This window comes from Rhododendron vialii, chromosome 1a (genome assembly GCF_030253575.1).
Source record: "Rhododendron vialii isolate Sample 1 chromosome 1a, ASM3025357v1".
Classification (NCBI taxonomy): Eukaryota; Viridiplantae; Streptophyta; class Magnoliopsida; order Ericales; family Ericaceae; genus Rhododendron; species Rhododendron vialii.
The window spans coordinates 16,698,597-16,720,230 of NC_080557.1; the positions used below are offsets into that span (position 1 = coordinate 16,698,597).

Below are 21,634 nucleotides of genomic sequence, written 5' to 3' on the forward strand. Positions count from 1 at the left end.
TTCCCTTTGTTCGGCCATCTCATAGCTGAACAGATTGTCTGGACCAGTGCCTCCACATGTTACTGGACCGTTATGCCGATCTCTGCCCTAACAAGGTAGTACCACCTGCTTTATCTACCACGTGCTCCTTGTATCACGTGTTCGGCCACTAGTATTGCTTGTTCGGCAATACCTCCCTACAATGCCTATTCTTTAAGCGTTACTCGTACCAATCAATGGTATCCGAGTTCCGTTAAAGAGGGACTACTGTAGACACCCCAATCTGGGCCTCAGAGGTTCTTTGAATGTCCCGATGATGTAATAAAAGAAACAATACCTTCGAGAGCTTGGATAAAGGACTCCCTCAACCCAAAAAGCCCAAACCAAAAGCCCTGGACTGGACTTGGAATACCGCGTGGAACACTTCTGCACCACACGGTGCAGTAACATTTATTATGCCGTACGAAGTCATGAGGTTAACCGCATGGCATTTCAGGTAAAGTTCCGGCTGGCTCAGAAAGCTGTCGGTCATGCTCACTTGAGCCACAGCTACAAAATGGCTTAGCTGAAAAAAGCACTTTTGGCCCGCCCAGAAAATGCCTCCACCATTTGAATTCAAAATTCTTGGCTCGTGCCTATAAATACACCCCTCCACTCAAGGGAAAATGAGCCTTGCTTCGTAACTTTTTTCTCTCTTCTTGCCTTTACACCCACTCTCTATTTCCAAGCCTTGAGAATGTTATTCCCAAAAGACATTCTTTAAGCACTTTACTCCATTTTTCTCCTCTCCATCAAAGTTAGTCTCTTACTAACTTTGAGACCTCATCCACCAAAACACCCAACCACCACTCACACCCACACCTATCTTTTCTCACCCGCGATCTCGTCCACCCACACCATTCATCATCCGCTATCATTTCTCATCGTCCGTCCCCATTCAAGCTCAAGATCAAAGGTAAAAACCAAGTTTCCTTGGGCTAGGCTTTGTCCTGGCCCTAAGGGGGCTTTCTTGCCGTCAAGCTTAACTCCTTTTGGTTAAGTTTTGACTTAAAAATCATTTCTAGAAAATAAAACAGCCACTGTGCTGAAGACACCACGTCATGCGTTGCACGGCCTTTTGTTACCTGGTGTTTTCTTGTTCAAACTGTCTGGATCATGACCATCCTTCATTAAGCTTATTTTTGTTGCTGATATGTCTGTCATCAGTATCTTCAGAACAAGACCATATCTACAAGCCATGCTTTATTATTAAACAGGGCCTTTTTGCTTTCTCAAATGATCAAATACATCAAAACTTGTTTTTCGTTCATGGCTTGAAGAAAGGGGTGTCATTCTGAAGTAAGACGGTAGCTGGGTATTTTTAGATATCTTTAAAAGTTACACACGAGATATCTAGAACACCGAGTGCCGTTACGGGTACTGATGAATAGTCTGATAACAGAATAGGTGGGCCGCACGGCATATCACAAGACCGTGCGCTGTATTGTGATAAGCCGTGTGATAATGGTTCTGATCTGGACAGCCAGCTGTTCAGTTACATCATTTCTCAATATCATACTCTTATCATCCCTGTAAAGATAGCACCACGCGCACACCAACGTGATATATTTTCCCATGTCCCTTCCCCTCTTACTTGTTTATTAAAGAGTTCCATTTTCCAAAAGATTTATGAAATTTTCCCCTTTTTAAATGTTTAGTAGAGACCGGTTTTTACCGGGTGAACAGGGTGCTTTTCAACAAAACCTTTCCCGTTCATAACGTGGCTTCCGAACCCAAAGTCTCGACGTTTTCGTTAGACCAAAAGCCTTTTTCAAACAAATTCTCAGTTTCTCGGATCATCCATCTCAAAAATCCGAGTGGCGACTCTCGAGAGCACGCCGGTCGGGGAGCCCACAGGGATCATGGTGGTGAGGCCTAGGGGCCTATGGTTTGACTCATTTTATGAATTTTGTACTTTAATTATAGCGTTCCAATTTTCTGTTAATTATTTGTTCTGGTGTGAGGAAGAACATTGGCTGGGACATCGTTCCCACAGCCGGTACATCGATCCAATAGGATTCCACGGCCGTGACATCCATTTACCGGCCGTGGGATCCATTTGCTGAGATAGTCAGTCTTTCCTGCTTATTTTTTATGCATGCTTTAATTATTATCTTGGCTCATCATTAACTATTAAAGGCTAAAAATAGATTTTGTATTTAGAGTTAAATAAAGCAAACTCTAATCGTACGTTGAATGATTATGGGCCGGTCTCACGACTGGGTGAAAAGGGGTGCCTAACACTTTCCTTTTATCATACTTTTGGCTCTCATACCCGGAATCTCTACCTGTTTTCCTAGTTTTTATAAACTAGGTGGCGACTCTATTTTTGTGATAACCGTTATCGTGTGGAGATGTTCCTAGCTATGGGAATGTCCATGATTCTAGTTTATGAAATGGAATCAAACAAAAAGGATATCTGTATGGCGATGCCCCACTTGGGAGGTGTCTACAGAAGTTCTCTTTCTAGACCATCTTGTGCTAATTTCACGAATTCTGCCTCTGGCAGTTGGAGTTTACATTTGGTCCTAGCTCTCTTAAACCTAGATATAAAATCAACTACTTTTTCATCTGGCTTCTGCCTTAACCTAGCTAAGTCTATCATAGAGACTTCAGGTTCTACATGGAAAAATTGTGCATGAAACACTTCCTCCATTTAAAACCAATTAGCTATTGATCCTGGTTGCAAATTGGTGTACCAAGCAAAAGCTGGTCTAGACAAAGAATTTGGAAATAGTTTCAACTTCATAAAGCCATTTTGAGCAAAATTCTTACATTGTGCACAAAATCTAGCAATGTGTTCTATAAAAGATTGTATCCCATCCCCATTAAACAAAGTAAAATATGGGCTTGTAAAGTCCCTCGGGATCTAGAATATCCTATCTATCCATTCAGTATAAGGCTTCTTATAGATCTGTGGTTGAACAACCCCCCCCCCCGCCCCCCCCCCCCCCCCCCCCCCCCCGCCGGAGAGTTCGAGGTCCATATACCTCTTGGATGAGATAAATCACTTGGTCTCTTAACACTGGATTTTCCCCAAGAAGATTTTGTTATTGGTTCACCACAAGGGTTTATATGAGATCTTCCTTATAGAGCTCTCTATGGATGCCTGACTCTCCTTGATTTTCCCTCAGATGTTCTCCATACACAGGCTGCTGTATCCCACCAGTTGGGATATTAACCTGTGCATTCCATGAAGTTTCTTTCCTAAGATTATCTCCATAAATGGGTGGATGATTTCTCGTAGTAGGCATCCTTTGAGAAGGATTCTGAGGGTTATTAACTCTCCTAATTGGCTTATACCCTTGGTCCAACTCAATGACATCCTCACATCCCCCAATTGTTGGTTCGAATAGAGGATTCACACTTTGTGTATCTCTGGTGTTCCTTTGAGTCCCAGGATTAATGTTAAAAGGTTCTTTTGGGGTATTACTAACAGGCTTTACTGGCCTAACTGGCTCATACCAAGATTGAGGTATTTTCTCTTGGTACATTTTCTCTTTGCCTGGCCTAGATTTCATTTTATTCTGTCCAATATCCTGTCCAAACCTTCCTTCAAATGGACCTTGGTGAGTGCTTGAGTTAGCATGATTGTTCAGTCCAATATTTCCTAGATTGTACCTTGCTGGCTCTAGATCAGGTAACTTATTTTTCATTCTTTCGATCATGGCTCTCTGGGTCTGAGCAATTTCTCTAAAAGCAATCATCATATCTCTGAAAATCTCCTCTTTGTCTTGGTCTTTACCGCTAGTCTGACCCTCTTGGTCATTTCGAAGTACTTCATAAGGAGGCTCTTCAATTCTTAAAGCTATTTGGGGAATTTCAGGGCCAATAGGCAGGCCTTGTTCCATAGCTTGCTCTGCTATAACCTCTTCTTCTGGTTCTAAACCAAAGATAGGTGTTTCTACTTGTTTCCTAACCCTTGGCATTTTGACACCTTCGAGGATTTTCCTAAAGGTATCAATCAAATAACTCAAAATAGGTAACCAGAAAAGAATATAATTTATCCTTTTCAGATTAACTCAAAATAGCTAATTTAATCAGGCAATTGTGTTATCCGTTCGATTACCTCAATTAAGAGGATTTTCCTAAAGGTATCAATCAAATAACAGATTGACACTCTTCAATCAGAAAAGATAATTGAACATAAACAAGTTTTAATCTAATCACAAGTGAGTTTATATACAATTACTCTTAAGATTTCGACAATAATAATTCAGAAATATAGGCACACTTGAATTGAATCAAAAGCAAGGCTATATTTGACAACTTTTTGGCAAGAAAAAGATAGAAAGATATAAGATAACTTGAATTTAATCAAAAGTAAGCTTACATTCAAATAAGTCTTCAAACTTTCAAAATACTAAACTAACTAAATTACTCTAAGTCCTAAACTACTTTAGATCTCTGAACAACCATTTTGTATGGATTGTCAGATGATGAATTTGTCGGGGGGGTCTTTCTCTTCAATTGTCTCTTCTATTTATAGACAATAAGTCTGTCTTTAACCTGCATTCTTCACGTTTTCTTTTGATGCCCACGTCTTCGTTCAAATTTGTCTCAAAACGTTCTTCATTCCCTCCAAAAACGGTTGCAAAGGCCTTCGAACGGTTACTTGACTTGGTCTTCTCATAAAACTCTTCTCCTTCCACGTTTGTTGATGCTGATCGTGGTTAATTTCTGGGTAGTGGGTTCCTGTTTTTGTGCAACATGGATTAGTGCTTCAAAATAATCTATTCAGATGATTTGCTGTAAACATAACCAATTTCTCCTGATGAAACGAGACCTTAATGACACCGTTCGATGGTTTGGAGAATTAATCAGCGGTTGTGCTTAATTATTGTTTTAAATCTTATCTGTTGATGACCAAATGTGGTCGTTTCCAATCTAAACGATGCCATATAGTACTAAAATAACATCGTCATTAAATCCTTTGATCTTCTGTATCTTAGGCTTAATTATGATGTGTTTTGATTGGATCATACACTATTTGGTGTCACGTGCAATTTTCTTGTTAGGTGGCATATTTTAGGATGTAAACAAGATGGCAAAATCAATAGTAATTAATACTCATACAACCACATTTTAGAGCACCTCTTTTATAGTTTGGTGATGGAGAAATATAGTGTCATCGTATTAATTGATCACCCTTCATTCATTTGCTGTAATTAATCATGACATTCGTACTCAACTAATTTTTGTATTGACTTTGACGAATGCATCAAATTTAGGTGCTTGCCAGGAGATTGCTCTGTCTTGATTCCCCTTTTTTAAAGGAGTTTTTTCCTTTTCGATAAGGCACCATTTTAAAAGGAGTAACTGGCATGCTTATAGGTTCCGCTGCCTAGTGCAGTTGGCAACCTATCCTCTCCTCCATCCAGGAAGCAGAGATTCGAGGCCCCTTGGGGGCGGTTGGGATCCAAAGCTATGGAAAGCTACTGAACTCCCCTAGTAATCTAACTATCCACTAACTCCTGCTGACTAAAAAATATGGCCAAGAAAAAAAAATTGGCATGCTTATCTTGAAAAACATAAAAACTGACATGTGGTCCCAGAAGATAGATTATTAGGGTTGCTCAAGAAATCAAAAGAACTACCGGTAGATGGGGCTGAACCATTTTATTTGGTCTCACTTTACTGGTTAGCAAGTTGGTCATACTTCGGAGAAAATTAAAACGGCTATTTTGGAATTGTTGTTGGTTCTATGCGGAAAACCACTGTTAGACCCAAATCGGATCGATTTATATCTCACCACTTTATTCTTGAAGTTCCATAACAAGTACAATTACTATTCACAAACTTGAATTCTTTATTTTCTCTCATCTTTCTCTCCAATCCAAACAATTGGAGGGAAATTTTTTGACTTTCCTTTCTTTTCTCTTACTTTTCCTAAGTTTCAAACAAAGCCGTAGGATGGAAAGACTAGGGCCACCCCAACTTAATTTGCTACAATCCGGCTAACGGGTGTCATACTGTACCATTTAACATCGTAAATTGTGATAGTTAACTCACTTTATGTCATCGTCATGAATTGAGAGCTTTATATATTTAATTTGTTGCTTTGCCAAATTTACCCTTTCCCTTATTTTTTCTTTTGTTTACACGTTTTATCCTTTCCAAATTTACACTTTTTGTTTGCTTTTCCAGGTTTGCTTGTTTTTTTTTTCTTTCTAGGTTTACTCACAGACAGTGCTACAGTCTCCACACAAGTTTTACCGCATGTCTACTGCACACGTGTGGGGTCCACTCTGGATCTCCCAAAAATATAAAAAAAATACTCATAAATTTTAAAATAATTTTGTTTGGGGCCCTGTAAAAAATCAACTTCCTAAATCACTTTTGGTTTGCCCACATTCGACAAATGTTGCATCTTCATTCGTTGGAAGATCATTTAAATCAAAAGAAAACAATTATTCATCCATTATCCTACAATTTAGAGATATAAACTTGTCAAAAATGTATATATACACAGGTATATACATTGTACTTTTTTTTAAGAGGAAACACATATACTTGGTGATCTGCCATTATACTTTTTTTTTAAAGAGAGCACATTTATACACAGGTATATACATAATTAGATACACATCCATATCCTTACACAACAATAATCAAAAGCGCCAAAAATCGAAATCAAGGAATCAATACAAACAAGGTTGCACCAGATCTTGCACCAAATCGATCAACACCCATTCATCTAAAAAAAAAAAAAAACACAGACGCAAATATGTATCCAAAGCCCAAAGGGAAGCAAATAATCAGACAACAAATCGATCCATCTTGGAGAAGCGAAGAACCATTACCGAATCCACAAGTCTGAACTCTGAACCCCAGCCACCATCTCAACCTTCAAATGCCTAAATCAATTCGTCCCAACAATCCTTGTCAGAAATCGCCACTGACTGTGATAGAACCCTCCCCTGAGAATCACAACCGACTTTGACGGAACCCACTATTAATTCTTCTTCCATTGATTAAGCTCCTTCCAATTTTTTATTTCTAGGGTTCTAAGTAAAAAGGAAAAGGAGGGAGAAACGACCCATTTTGGAGGGGTTATTCAAGAGTTTTTCAAGCACCACAAGCAATGGAGGAGCTAGGATTTGAATACGGAGGTGGCACCAATTGAACTCAAGGAAACCACTACATCCCGCTTTCTCTCCCGACGGGCATCATAAATTCAAATCTTAAGACAAGGAGCCGCTACATCCATCTTTCTCCCATAACAGGTAGCATAAATTCAAATCTCTAAGAGGAGCAACCACCACATTTTGCTTTGTCCTTTGGTGAGCACCAAAACATTTGACAAATAAATTGATACTCCTTTCGTCCCGATTTATTTGTCCAATCTTGAATTTCCAACTTATTAAGGAAATTTGATCTTTTGATTTGAAAATTTACATAATCTCATCTATTGATTTTGAAATTGGACAGTCAATTTGAGACATGTATAAGTCAAAAGGGGAACAAACAAATCGGGACGGATAGAGCAAGTTTCAAGGGATGCCAAGAGAAATAAGAATTTCTCTTTCACCCTAAGTGTAAAAAAGGAACGAATTGTAATTCGTAATTTATTCATATAAGTCTATAAATCGACATGTTTGTGAATTCAATTTATATGTTTATTAACACTATCATAATCCGTAAAGAAACATGCAGTAAAAATACTAAACTCTTAGAAAAATATTAATGCCAAATGAATCATGTTTATTTCCAATTAATTAAGGAAAATTTATGCAAATATATAGTGAGAGAGAGGGAAAACAGTGTGAAACGATACATATTTTCCTGAGAGAAGCCTTGAGAGACTGTTTTTGAAGCAAGAGAGAAGATGATCGATGAGCCCATCAGCTTTGACCAAAGTGAGTAGTGAGAGAGAGGGAAAACAGCGTGAAGCGGTAAAAGTTGGGCAGGATGAGTTTTTGGAAGAAAAAAAGAAATTAATAGCGTCAGGGGAATTGAACCCCGCGTGTAGCGGTGCAGGCCCGAGTTGAAGTCATCCCTACATAGCTCCGCCCCCGTCCTCAAAGCTTAATCAAGAGTTTTTAAGACACCAGCGGACAGCGGAAGAAAAAGGAGAAGAACGGTGAAATGATGGAGGCCTGGAGGGATTTTGGCGCCTTCAGAGAAAAAAGGACCCGCCAAAGCCAATTGTTGGCGAAATGGTTGGTTTGTTATTACTTACATAATTAAGGACAAACTTGTAAAATCACTTAAAAGGTGGTTTCTGTGATGTCAATTTGCATTGGGAGTACTGGGGCTCCGGATCCCATGTCCGATTACCCCCATCCCACCCCATCCCACTCTCCTACGCATGACACGTTACTCCCTTGGTTTTCTCCTCTAACTCTGTTTTTATTTTTTATCAAACGGAAATACATTTCTAACTCTGTTAAAATCGGTTAACCTCTAATTTTATTTGAGGTCTTGTGGAACAGAAACTTAATTATGAAAGTTTTAGAGGAAAATTTTAATTATGACCCTTTAAGATAAAATAATCAGAAAAATAAGATATTTTCGATGGTTCAAACAGATTGAAAATTGGAGTACTTAATTTTTTTATATAGTTTATATATTAAAATATATGATTAAAAAATTAAGTGCTTTAATTTTTAGTCCGTTTGAACCATTGCGAAGATGTTTTGCTGATCATATTATTTTAAAGAATCATAATTAAATTTTGTCTCTGAGGCTCTCATAATAAATTTTTTGCTCCATGGGTCCTCAAATAAAGAGCAGAAACTTAATTATGAGAGCTCTAGAAATAAAATTTAATTAAAATAATAAGATCAATAAAATAATATTTTCGCACCGGTTCAAACAAATGAAAAATTGGAGCACTGAATTTTTTAATCATATTTTTTAATATATAAACAGTCTAACAAATTTAAGTGTTCTAATTTTCAATCGGTTTGAACTGGTGAAAAAATCTTATTTTTTTGATAATTTTTTCCTGAAGGGTCATAATTAAATTTTTTCTCTAAGCCTTTCATAATTAAATTTCTGCTTTATAGGATTTCAAAAATAAAAAAATAGGTGGCATTATGTCATGTGTAGAAGGGTGGAACAGGAGATTCCGAGCCGAATACTGGTGCAGGGATGTAAAAGGGACCCACATATGCAACGCCTCATGGCGCCTAATAGTGCCAATTTGCTAACATCACCTTTCTCTTCTTCTTTTAGGTAAAGCTGTATGTTTCGGGCCAGTTTGCGTGCACTTCGGACTAATCCCTACAGTCCTTCCCACATTTGTTTCACACGTTTATGTGTTGGAATGAGGTGACCCCGAGAGTTGTTGGCAATGAGAATCGAACCTGAAACCTTATGATAAAACAAACACCTAAGTCTCAAGCCAAGACCACTTAGCCAACCCCTTGAGGTTTTGCTAACATCACCTTCGGTACAATATTAATATACATCTAATTAATGAAAATAGTATTAATAATGTGCTATATCTGCATCTTCAACCGTCAAAGTACGTGTAGGGAGGTATTCCCGAACAGGTGCAAAATGAGCCCGAGCACGGTCAACAAAGGGTCAACGCACTGTGGACCACTGATTTGAGAAGTCAATGGTCCAGAGACGTTGTACGATTCTCGGTACAATAACATGAGACGTTATTGGACCAGATACAAGGAAAGTGACATGTGATGCCACTGTTCAGATACATTGTTCGGCAAGAGAAAAGCCGAACAGAAGGAGAGCTCCTTAGAAAGGATATGGTCCAAATTGTTCCCTTAGGACCAGTTACATGTGAAGTAACTGGTCCAGACCATTTGTTCGGCTATGAGACGGCCGAACAAGGAAAGAGGTCCTGTCAGATGATGAAATAGAGGGAACATTCCGGAAGAGTCCAGAAACAGTGGTATTCCGTTAAGGAATAAGATCCCGAGAATATAGGGTCTGAGAAAGATACCCAATGAGAATGGGATGTTCGGTCAGTAATGGAAAAGAATCCTGAAAGGACTCTTTTCCATAAATTGATAAAGGAAACGAGAATCCTTGATATCCTGGGTTTCCTATACGAGTTGGGAATCCTATGGCAATAGGGATGCTTGGGCACCAAGCATCCGAATGTCTATATAAACAGAGCAAGCCTAGAGGTAAAAGGTACGCAATACACTGCAATCTTATTGCTTTCCTACTGATAATTAGGGTTTGATCATTAGTACGAAATACTAACAAAGGCATCGGAGGGCCTTTGCCACGAGAGGCAAAGGTGCGCTCACTCCTTGTCTGTTTTGCAGGATAAGGGTTTCTCTGACGAATTAGGGTTACGTTCAAGAGGCACGTGGAGCCGCTGCATTCCAGTGCTGTTCAAAGCACTACTTGAATTTATCCACCTACAATTGGCGCCGTCTGTGGGAAACGAAAGAGTTCCCTTTGAAATACGACCATGGTGGAAGTAGAGCCAGCAACGCCACACGACCCAAAGGATGTGTTAGTTGGAGGAGGGGATAAGTCACCACCCGGGGCTCCGAGAAAGCCCGAAGGAGGACACAAAAGGACCACGAGTAAGGGCCAGCCCCTTACTACCCACGGCAACTCCAGGAATAGAGATGGAGAGACGGCATCGAAGTCCACGAGAAGGACTAAATCCCATCAAGGGGATGAATCGATTGCACACTCCAGAAGTGTATACCGTAGCGAAGACGTTCTTGACAAAAAGAGACAAGAAATTGAGGAATATGCTCGTTTAATCAAAAAACGAGAACATGAAATCAGAGAACTAGAAAGAATCAGAGAACATCCGGAAGACTCTGGACTATCTCGAAGAAATTCTAAAGGCAGTGAATACGCTTTGGTGCAGTATCGAAAGGCTCCTTCACGAGGAAGGAGGAGCAGAAGCAGAAGTCTGACCCAGAGGCGACACAAAACTTCTCCACGAAAAGGGAGGAGCAGGATCCGAACACCCGAACGAATGAGGGTATCTCCAAGAAAGAGGAGAAGCAGAAGTCGGAGTTCTACCCCCGAAGAAGAAGGGAGTAGAAAACATCATAGGGACAGGTACGAGAGACCTGATTCCGATTGGGAACGAATTAGGTCTAAGAGAGGACCGGAGGATGAAGCCATGACTGCACGGGAAGCAGCACGGAAAGCACTGCAGAATATAGCATCCTCTCCTTTTGCAAAAAAGTTACAGGAGGCTAGATTGCCGACCAGGGTAAAGCACGGGACATTCATCCTCTACGAGACAGATGCTGATCCCGTGGCCCATATACAGCATTACCAGCAAGCGATGTTCATGCATGAAGGGGATGATGCAATCATGTGCAAGATGTTCCCGTCAAGTTTGGGGAAGGTTGCTCTATCCTGGTTCCACAAATTGGGCTCACGCTCCATCCGAACATGGGTGCAGTTGGCCGAGGAATTCACTGCACGGTTCCTGACGAGCAGGAAAGCTCCCAAAACCTTTGAGAGTCTTTCTTTTATGAAACAAGGAGAGGACGAGCCGATCAGGATTTATGCAAAGAAGTACTGGGAAACCTTCAACGAGATTGAAGGATGTAGTGAAGAGTACGCAATAGCCACGTTCAAAACGGGTTTACCCGTTCGGGGGGAGCTGCGTAAGTCTCTAAACATGAGTCCCGTGCAGACATTGGCAAAATTAATGGAGAGGATTGAGCAGCACGCCAGGAACGAGGATGACATCCTACGAGAGGATGGAAAGTTGGCCGCCGAGCAAGTGAAGGGGCCTATAAAGAAAGCTGACAAGCCAGAGCCCAAAACTTATCGTGAAAGAAAAGATTATGGGCAGGCAAAGAAAGAGCAGTACAAGGATAAGCAAGCCCCGGATCCCAAGTCATTCTTTTCAATAAACACGGTTTGGAAAGAGCCCATTTACAGGATTCTTTATCGAATAAAGAATCAACCATATTTCAAATGGCCCCCAACTCTTGGTGGGAATAAAGATACAAAACGTGCTACGAATCAGCACTGCAGTTACCACAAGGATTGGGGTCACATGACAGAGGACTGTGAGATGTTTAAACGACATCTTGATGATTTGGTCTCACGAGGTTACCTTAAAGAGTTTATCCAAGAGGATTCCAAGGATAAAGACAAGGCAATGGAATTGGATTACGAACAGATTCCAAAAGGGGTAATCCATATGATACATGGATTAGCCGAACCTTATACGAGAAACGAGGTGAGATTGCTTCAGAGACAAGTGAAACATGACCAACATGTAATGCAGTTGGGAAAGAAAAGAGGGCGCAACGAAAGGGCAAGTAACGAGGGCATAGTTTTTACTGATGAAGATCTGGGAGGAGTCCAGGTACCTCACAATGATGCTTTGGTCATAACCCTACGAGTTGGGGAATATGATATGGTAAGAATCCTGGTGGATTCAGGGAGTTGCACCGAAGTGCTATACTACGATGCGTTCAAGAAACTGGGGCTCACACGAGAAGATTTGGTACAATCAGTAACTCCATTGGTCGGATTTGGAGCAGGAGCAGTTTGGCCGTTAGGCAAGGTAACTCTGCCTGTTCGGGCTGGGACAGTGGTGCTACGAACCGACTTCTTAGTGGTGGATGTACCGTCTTCCTATAACGTGATTATAGGAAGGACATGGTTGCACAAGATGAGGGCAGTCTCTTCAACTTTCCATCAGATGGTAAAGTTCCCAGGGTCTAATGGGATTGAGCACATCAAAGGTAACCAAGAGATAGCTCAACAATGTTTGGTATCCATCATAAAAAGAGTCCATAATGCCCACCATGTTAATACTGTGGAAATTCCGGATCTGCCGACCATTGAGGATATTGGAAAGGACCCAACCGAGAGGGTAGTTGAGGATTTGAAGAAAACACTGATCAACGAGACTGATCCAGATAGGTATTTTCTAATTGGGGAATCACTGCCAGAAGATGAAGAGAATGAACTGATTAGTTTTTTGAAAACTTATGTCGATGTATTTGCTTGGACACCAGAGGAGATGCCTGGGGTGAATGCAGATGTTATCTGCCATCATTTGAATATAGATCCACAGCATAAACGGGTCATTCAAAAGAAACGAAGGGCAGCCGTACAGCACGTTGACGCTGTAATTGAAGAAGTGGATCACTTGTTAGAAGCCAAGGCAATAAGGGAAGTTTATTATCCAGAGTGGCTATCAAATACTGTTGTCGTCAAGAAAAAGAACGAAAAATGGCGTGTATGTGTTGACTTCACAGATTTAAACAAGGCGTGTCCTAAAGACAGTTTTCCTCTTCCAAGGATTGACCAGTTGGTTGATGCAACAGCAGGATATGGACGGATGAGTTTTCTCGATGCATATCGAGGATACCATCAAATTGCAATGTTTGGGCCAGATCAGGAGAAGACATCTTTTATTACACCACGAGGGTTGTACTGTTATAACGTCATGCCTTTTGGGTTGAAGAATGCAGGGGCAACGTTTCAGAGACTGGCAACCATCATGTTCAGAAAATTGCTCGGCAAAACTATGGAGGTTTACATAGATGACATGGTGGTGAAGAGTAAATCTGGGCAAGGCCATATTGCAGATTTGAGAGAAGCTTTTGGGATTTTGAGGAAATACAAGTTGAAACTCAACGCCTCGAAGTGTGCGTTTGGAGTCGGCTCTGGAAAGTTTTTAGGCCATCTTGTAACTCTAAGGGGAATAGAGGCGAATCCCGACCAGATAAAGGCTTTACAAACTCTGGAAAGTTCTCGGACAACGAAAGAAGTCCAACGATTAACTGGGATGGCAGCAGCTCTTAATCGATTTATTAGCCGATCAAGTGACAAGTGCAGACCTTTCTTTCAGCTATTGAAGAAAAGGGAAGGGTTCGAATGGGGAGCAGAATGTGAACAAGCCTTTCAGGATCTAAAGGGATATCTGGCCTCTCCTCCCCTACTCTCGACTCCAGAAACAGGTGAGTCTCTGATTTTATACTTAGCTGTTTCTAAGCATGCTGTAAGTGCAGTACTTTTAAGAGATAAGGGATCCGAGCAAATCCCAGTCTATTATGTGAGCAAAACTTTGTTAGATGCCGAAACAAGGTATTTGCCCCTCGAGAAATTGGTCCTAGCACTAAGGACAGCAACTAGAAAATTGCCACATTATTTCCAGAGCCATAAAGTTGTGGTGTACACTGAGTTCCCATTAAAATCACTGCTCCGAAAGGCAGATTTTTCGGGAAGGATCTCAACTTGGTCCGTTGAATTGAGCCAATATGACATCGACTATCAGCCGCGCACAGCAATCAAAGGCCAGGTGTAGGCAGATTTTGTGGCAGAATTCTCACCGGCGGTTGCACCTTTGCCTCCTACGAGAAAGGAGTGTGAAGCAGAGCCTCCTGTAACGAAGAAACAAGCATTAGCCGAACAAGATCCCTTAGAATGGAAGTTGTTTGTTGATGGTTCAGCTTGCAACACTGGTTCAGGAATTGGAATTGTGCTGTTACCCCCTGAAGGGTCAATGTTGGAATTATCTGTTCGGCTAGGGTTCAGTGCTTCAAATAACGTGGCAGAGTATGAGGCACTCTTAGCTGGTTTGAGAAGTGCGAAAACCCTAAAGGCTGAACGTGTTAGGGTGTATTCTGATTCACAGCTCGTAGTCCATCAACTGTCCGGGCAATATGAAACCCGGAGCGAGAAGATGGCGGCATATGTACAGGTGACCAGAGATCTGCTTGATACCTTCGAAAGGGTGTATATTGAGCAGATAAGTTCTGGAAAGAATGCTCATGCAGATTCATTGGCATGGTTAGCCGCAGCCGTACCATCTGAGTTTAAAAGAAAAATAGCCGTGGAGTATCTGACTGAGCCGAGCATTGGTAGAAGTATGGAGATGGTCTTGGACGTGAACCAAGGACCAAGTTGGATGGACCCAATAGTGGAGTTTTTACGAGATGAAATACTCCCATTGGACAAAAAGGAGGCACATAAAATCAGGACCAAATCTGATCGGTTCTGGTTATCCCCAGAGGGAAAACTATATAGGAAGTCTTTTACAGGACCCTACTTGCTTTGTGTGCATCCTGAGATGGTGCAAAAATTCCTCCATGAAATTCACGAGGGAACCTGTAGAAGCCATGCTGGTGGTCGGTCCATTGCCTACCGAGCAATCACCCAAGGGTATTAGTGGCCGTACATGCAAGAAGATGCTAAGGTGTACGTAAAAATTTGTGAGAAGTGTCAGAAATTTTCACCAATGATTCGAACACCGGCCGAGGACCTGGTGCCGCTGACAAGTCCCTGGCCGTTTGCTCAATGGGGAATGGACATAGTGGGTCCACTACACAAGGCAACTGGGAATCGAAAATTCCTACTAGTTGCAACAGATTACTTCACTAAGTGGATTGAGGCTGAGCCATTGGCCAAGATCACTGAACCTATGATAGAAAGGTTCGTGTGGAAAAGCATCATAACTCGCTTTGGGGTACCTTATTCGTTGATTACAGACAATGGGTCACAATTTCAGAAGAAATTCAAAACTTTCTGTGCCCAGTATGGGATAAGAAATTATTACTCGACTCCAGCCTACCCTCAAAGCAACGGACAAGTAGAGGCTTCGAATAAAACAATCCTTGATGGGATTAAGAAACGTTTGGATAAAGCAAAGGGGAAATGGCCCGATGAATTGCCATTGGTCCTATGGGCATACCGAACAACGCCTAGGAGGTCTACGGGAGAGACCCCCTATTCATTGGCATATGGAACGGAGGCTGTTATTCCATTGGAAATAGGTCTGCCGACCAACAGGACCACTTTGGTTGACAGTGGAGGAAATGACAGAGCATTGGAGATTGAGCTAGACTTGGCCGAGGAACGACGAGAGCGGGCCCTGGTGCACTTGGCCTCGTACCAAGAGCAGCTCATCAAAAGTTATAACAAGAATGTACACCCACGAGAGTTTGGTATTGGAGACCTTGTGCTACGAAAAGTGCTCGGCAATACTAAAGTGGTTAATGAGGGAAAGCTAGGGGCAAATTGGGAAGGCCCATATCGAGTTACAGAAATCGCGGGCATTGGGGCTTATCGATTGGCGGACTTGGATGGGAACCCAGTACCAAGACCTTGGAATGTCCATAATCTGAGAAAATTTTTTATGTGAACAAATTTTTCTTTATGCACATCGTGATTGTGTGAGGGTTACGAATAAAACTCTCTTGTGTTCCAGTTTTGTTATTTTCGTTACAAGGGGTATGAATAACGCCCTCTTGGGTTTCACAGTTTATGAATGAAGTTATTTTCTTAATATAAACTGCTGTTTTCTTGGTATTTGTTTTAAATACGAATTACGACATTGTTTTCCCTTATTCGTATTGGGGAGCAGGGTATGGGATATCCATTTCAGTACGTGATACTTAAATAGAACGCAAGTACGAAATACTTGTATGATGTTCCAAGGTACGTGAAACTTAAAGTGTGAAAACACTTGTGTGGAACTTAAAGTGTGAGAACACTTGTGTGGAATTTAAAGACCACGAAATATCCAAGTACGAGAAACTTAACATTGCATACGAATACATGCATACAAGCATACGAATATATGCACAAACAGTCCACAGCATACAAAAATATGCACAAACTTGGAAAGCATACGAATATATGCATAAAGTACGTGACACTTTAGCCGATTTAAAGTACGAAACAACTTACATAAGTACGAAATACTTAAACTTTTCACAAAACATCCATGATAGAAATATGTGGAACAAGTATCTTGACAGGAATCATTCAAAACACAGATATAAAGAAAGGCAGAGCTCATTCATCTTCAGTGAGATCTTGCACAGAAGAAGGAGCAATTACAGGAGCTACTGGTGCAATCACATCATCAGTGGAAATTTCCTCTCCACGTTGACCATCACTGACTTCCTTTTGGCCAGGATTGGTCATATCAATCTGAGGCTCCACTTCAGAAACAGGTTGCTCAGCAGACACGTTCACCACCTGCTCATCATTCATCTCTTCTGCAATATCCTCCTCTTGACTGACAGCACTGGGTAGTTCAATATTGGTCCAGAGAGGAGATGATTCTGGAATCTCAGCTTTGGCAAGGCAAGCTGTCCAAGAAGCCACCCAGACTTGGTCTTGTATCCCAGGCATTTGGCTTGTGTAACTTTCCGTGGCCACCTTGATCCCTTCGTTGTATCCCTTCTCAAATGCAGCTTTGGTTTCATTCTGACTCGCCTCGAGTTCCTTCAGCGTCTGATTTAGGCTGTCCTCAGTCCCCTTCAGTTGTCCCTTTAAACCATCAGCCACTCCCAAGGCTTGGTTTCTTTCTCTCTCAAGCCTGATGATGGTGCGTTGAAGCTTGTCGTTCTCACCGACCAGTTTGGCACGTTGGGGCTCAGATTGGCTGAGTTTTTGAGCCATGGCCACCATTTTTTGCATCACCTGGAAACGTTCAAAACAGTTAAACAAACGCTATGGTATACTATGGTTTACAAAAGTGAAATTTTACCGCTGCATTGTGAGACATGAATGAGCTTAGAAGGTTGTCAGGCGAGCTCGCCACCTCCTTCTGCATATCTCCTGGCAGCAGAAAAGTTTGAGACAAGGCAAGGGCAGTGCCTTCTGACTCAACACTGTCCCGAGCAGTGATAGCTCGGTTCCCGTGTGAGAATGGAGGAGCCCAGAGGGGAGCAGGTGATGAGGAGGATGTAGGGGGTCTTTCTTGAGTTTCCTCCACTCGTTGACGTTTCTCACGGTGAAGGGCTTCAATCTCTTCAAGGGAAAATCCTGGGGGAGCATCTGTTTGAGTTTGAGGGCGACGACCACGACCTTGAACACTTTGGCCCCGACCACGACCTCGACCAGGAATGGTGAGGAGGCTGCCCAAGTCAATCGGCCGGTTCATCTCTGAAGTTGAGAAGGTACGGCCGCTGGAAGACGAGTTGGATGTCGAACTGGAAGCTTCCTCAGCAAGAGGGATTGGTTCGTCAGAGATCGGAGGTGTCCGAGAACGCCTTTCTTCTTGTTCGGGAACTGGTCTTGAAGGGCCAGCTATTGCAAGGGTATCAGCTGCTCGGGTTCGCCGATCAATAAACCCACCGTATGAAGCTTTGTAGCTGAGAAGCACTTGAGCTGCTCTTGCTCGGCCTGCAAGGTATGTCCCTTCGCCGTTGAATGCAAGTACTCGTCTGATATCAGCTACGTGAACTTGTGGGGTTATGATGTTATAACCACGGTTGATATTTGATGCTGAAACAAAGCACAAGTAATTAGAAGCACGAAAAAGCTCTCCCTATGAAAAAGGACAACACATATGAAATTAGGGAAAAGAACTAACGTGGGCTCCCGAATATGTGAGGGGCATGAAAACCAATCACTTGGTCGTCCTCATCTCTGGGTTCGAAGTTGCCCGTAACGATCAGAAAGTCATCATAATCCCCTCGAGCAGAGTCAGGGAGTTCAAGGACTAGCTTTTTTCTTGAATCCCTACTTTTTAGATAATAAGTAAGGGCAACCCCAGTTCTGGAAATACTGTATAGATGGTGAATATCATACAGGCCTAGCGAAGTCCCTAACATTTGGTTCAAAGTATTTATGCCCATAACTACCCTGAAGAAATTAGCAGAAACCTGCATTGGCGAAAGCCTGTAATACGCTAAGACTTGGCGGAGCAGAGGGGCTAGGGGAAACCTAACTCCGCCTTCAACGACGGCTACTACTGGAATATGAAGGGTGTCAAAATCGAAGCTTTCACGAATGGCATCCTCAGGAGCCAAAACAGTAGCTACGTTGTCAGGAATCCCATATCGAGATCTAAAACTAGCCATGGTTTGAGGAGTATTACAATGTCTACGAAATCTCCCCATTACCAGAAAACCTTTTGGGGTTCTTTGAAGTATAAAGAAAGGGGACGATGAAACCCTAACGAAAGATTGTGAACAATCTACCAAGAGAAAAAGAGCAGTAAGGAGAGGAATGATGACTTACGAAAAATAGTCGATTGAATCCCTAAAAGCAGAAAGGAGGAGGTCTTGAAATGATGAACAGAGCTTCAATGGCGGGTAAACCTTGAAATCGCCTCTTTCTGCTGAGGAAGTCTAAGAGAGAGATTGAGATTTTTGAAAATGGGACGAAAACCCCAAAAATACCCCAAAAGTGGGTGGCGTACGTGAAACGTCATCCCAGACGCCGTTTGAGCGTTCCGTTTTCCCATAAACACGTCTGTTCGTATTTAATGAAACGCAATACGATGATCGACGCGTGTAAAGGTTAGGGCTAAAAGCCTGTGACGGCCACAAGAAAAGATGATTTTTTCTTAAGCAAAGTGATGAAACATTGCCCCAATATGTGAAATAGGGTGCAGAAACAAAGTGAATTTGTTCGGTTAAAAGCTTTACTCGTCATCTGAGTAAAATATAAACGAGCAAAGCTGGGGAGCAATTGTAGGGAGGTATTCCCGAACAGGTGCAAAATGAGCCCGAGCACGGTCAACAAAGGGTCAACGCACTGTGGACCACTGATATGAGAAGTCAATGGTCCAGAGAGGTTGTACGATTCTCGGTACAATAACATGAGACGTTATTGGACCAGATACAAGGAAAGTGACATGTGATGCCACTGTTCAGATACATTGTTCGGCAAGAGAAAAGCCAAACAGAAGGAGAGCTCCTTAGAAAGGATATGGTCCAAATTGTTTCCCTAGGACCAGTTACATGTGAAGTAACTGGTCCAGACCATTTGTTCGGCTATGAGACGGCCGAACAAGGAAAGAGGTCCTGTCAGATGATGAAATAGAGGGAACATTCCGGAAGAGTCCAGAAACAGTGGTATTCCGTTAAGGAATAAGATCCCGAGAATATAGGGTCTGAGAAAGATACCCAATGAGAATGGGATGTTCGGTCAGTAATGGAAAAGAATCCTGAAAGGACTCTTTTCCATAAATTGATAAAGGAAACGAGAATCCTTGATATCCTGGATTTCCTATACGAGTTGGGAATCCTATGGCAATAGGGATGCTTGGGCACCAAGCATCCGAATGTCTATATAAACAGAGCAAGCCTAGAGGTAAAAGGTACGCAATACACTGCAATCTTATTGCTTTCCTACTGATAATTAGGGTTTGATCATTAGTACGAAATACTAACAAAGGCATCGGAGGGCCTTTGCCACGAGAGGCAAAGGTGCGCTCACTCCTTGTCTGTTTTGCAGGATAAGGGTTTCTCTGACGAATTAGGGTTACGTTCAAGAGGCACGTGGAGCCGCTGCATTCCAGTGCTGTTCAAAGCACTACTTGAATTTATCCACCTACAGTACGCACAAATTATTTGTATTCTCGTCGTCATATGAGAGACTCAAAGATAACATAAACGTATAAACATGTGAAAAATAGATACAAGAAGTAAAAGTAATTGATTTTGTAAAGTAAACACAAATTATTCGGCCGATCAAACAAAAAAAAAAACACAAATTATTCGTATTCCCGTCGTCATATGGGAGATTGAAAGATAACATAAACGTGCGAAAGGTTTAAAGGAGATTGATTTTAGGACTCCTCCTAATGTAAGTATGAGTAAAAATTTACACTAAATATAAACTGTGAAAAACTCATTCACGATGCATATTCATCTCATACCATTCTCCTTCCACCAAGGGAATGATTTTAAGTTAAATAGGAGTAGTTTTCATTCAAATTTCATGCTTAAATTTCAAAATATATACTGTATACTACAACGAAAACTCCAAAATTCATGCATATGATTATCTCGGCAAAAACTGCTCCGATTGAATCTGAGCGTATATAGATCTGAACCGTCCATTTCTTATTCAATATCCTAGCCAACGGTTGCCGAGATGAACGGACGAAACGACCGCACGACACCTGCTTGGCAGCATCCCCCATTCCATAACCTTTGGCCTCATTAGTGCAGTTCAAACATTAATAATAATCACGAGTTTGTATCTTGGATTCCTGATGTGCATAGGTATGGCTGATACAGTGATGTCTTGAATGGTTATCTTGAATTCTTGAAAGATACAGTTGTATGGTGATACGGTGCATTTATTAGAGGGAAAATATTTAATTTTACATGGATATGATATCAATGGTCTTTGTTTTTTTTTTTTTTTTAATGAGAAAAAGTCAGGAGAAAGTCGGATCTCGTTTATGCCATGTGTTGTCCTGGAGAAGAAGTGAAAATTTTATATTCATCTCGGAGAGATACCAAATGTTATTAAGTGATCATCCATTCTACTTTCAAAAAATATAAGACTCTATTTCCTTAACATCCCCCCACATGTGCAGCCACATTTGAGGTCTATCACGTGTGGTAACTTTTTGGGTCCTATCATTGTGCAGTCTTTTTGTAGGTCTGTCATCGCGAGGTATAGATTGTAAATTTTTAAAATGTGGGGTCTCGCTCTGATACTATGTGGAAATTTTATATCCATTTCAAAACCAATTGAGAATGAGTTGAGGGTCTCAAATGTTATTAAATGATCACCTATTCTACTTCCAAGTAAATGTGTGGGACTCAATTCTTTAACAAAAGATTTTGTTTTTTTGAATTATTAATACATAGACTAATTTGCTAGGATCGATATTTGTATGGACATGCAAAGCAACAAGTTTTATAGATCGATGCACTTAAATCATTCCTTCTTTCATAGATACTTGTTTAAATTGAAAGTTTTTTTATCGTGCCTG

The 21,634-nt window shown here is 41.4% G+C and overlaps 1 protein-coding gene across 1 annotated transcript in view; it reads left to right on the forward strand.

The window, feature by feature from the left end:
• The window catches only part of LOC131322416 (beta-amyrin synthase-like), an 87,968-nt gene that overhangs the window by 47,218 nt on the left and 19,116 nt on the right, over positions 1-21,634 (forward strand). The window lies entirely within an intron of this gene.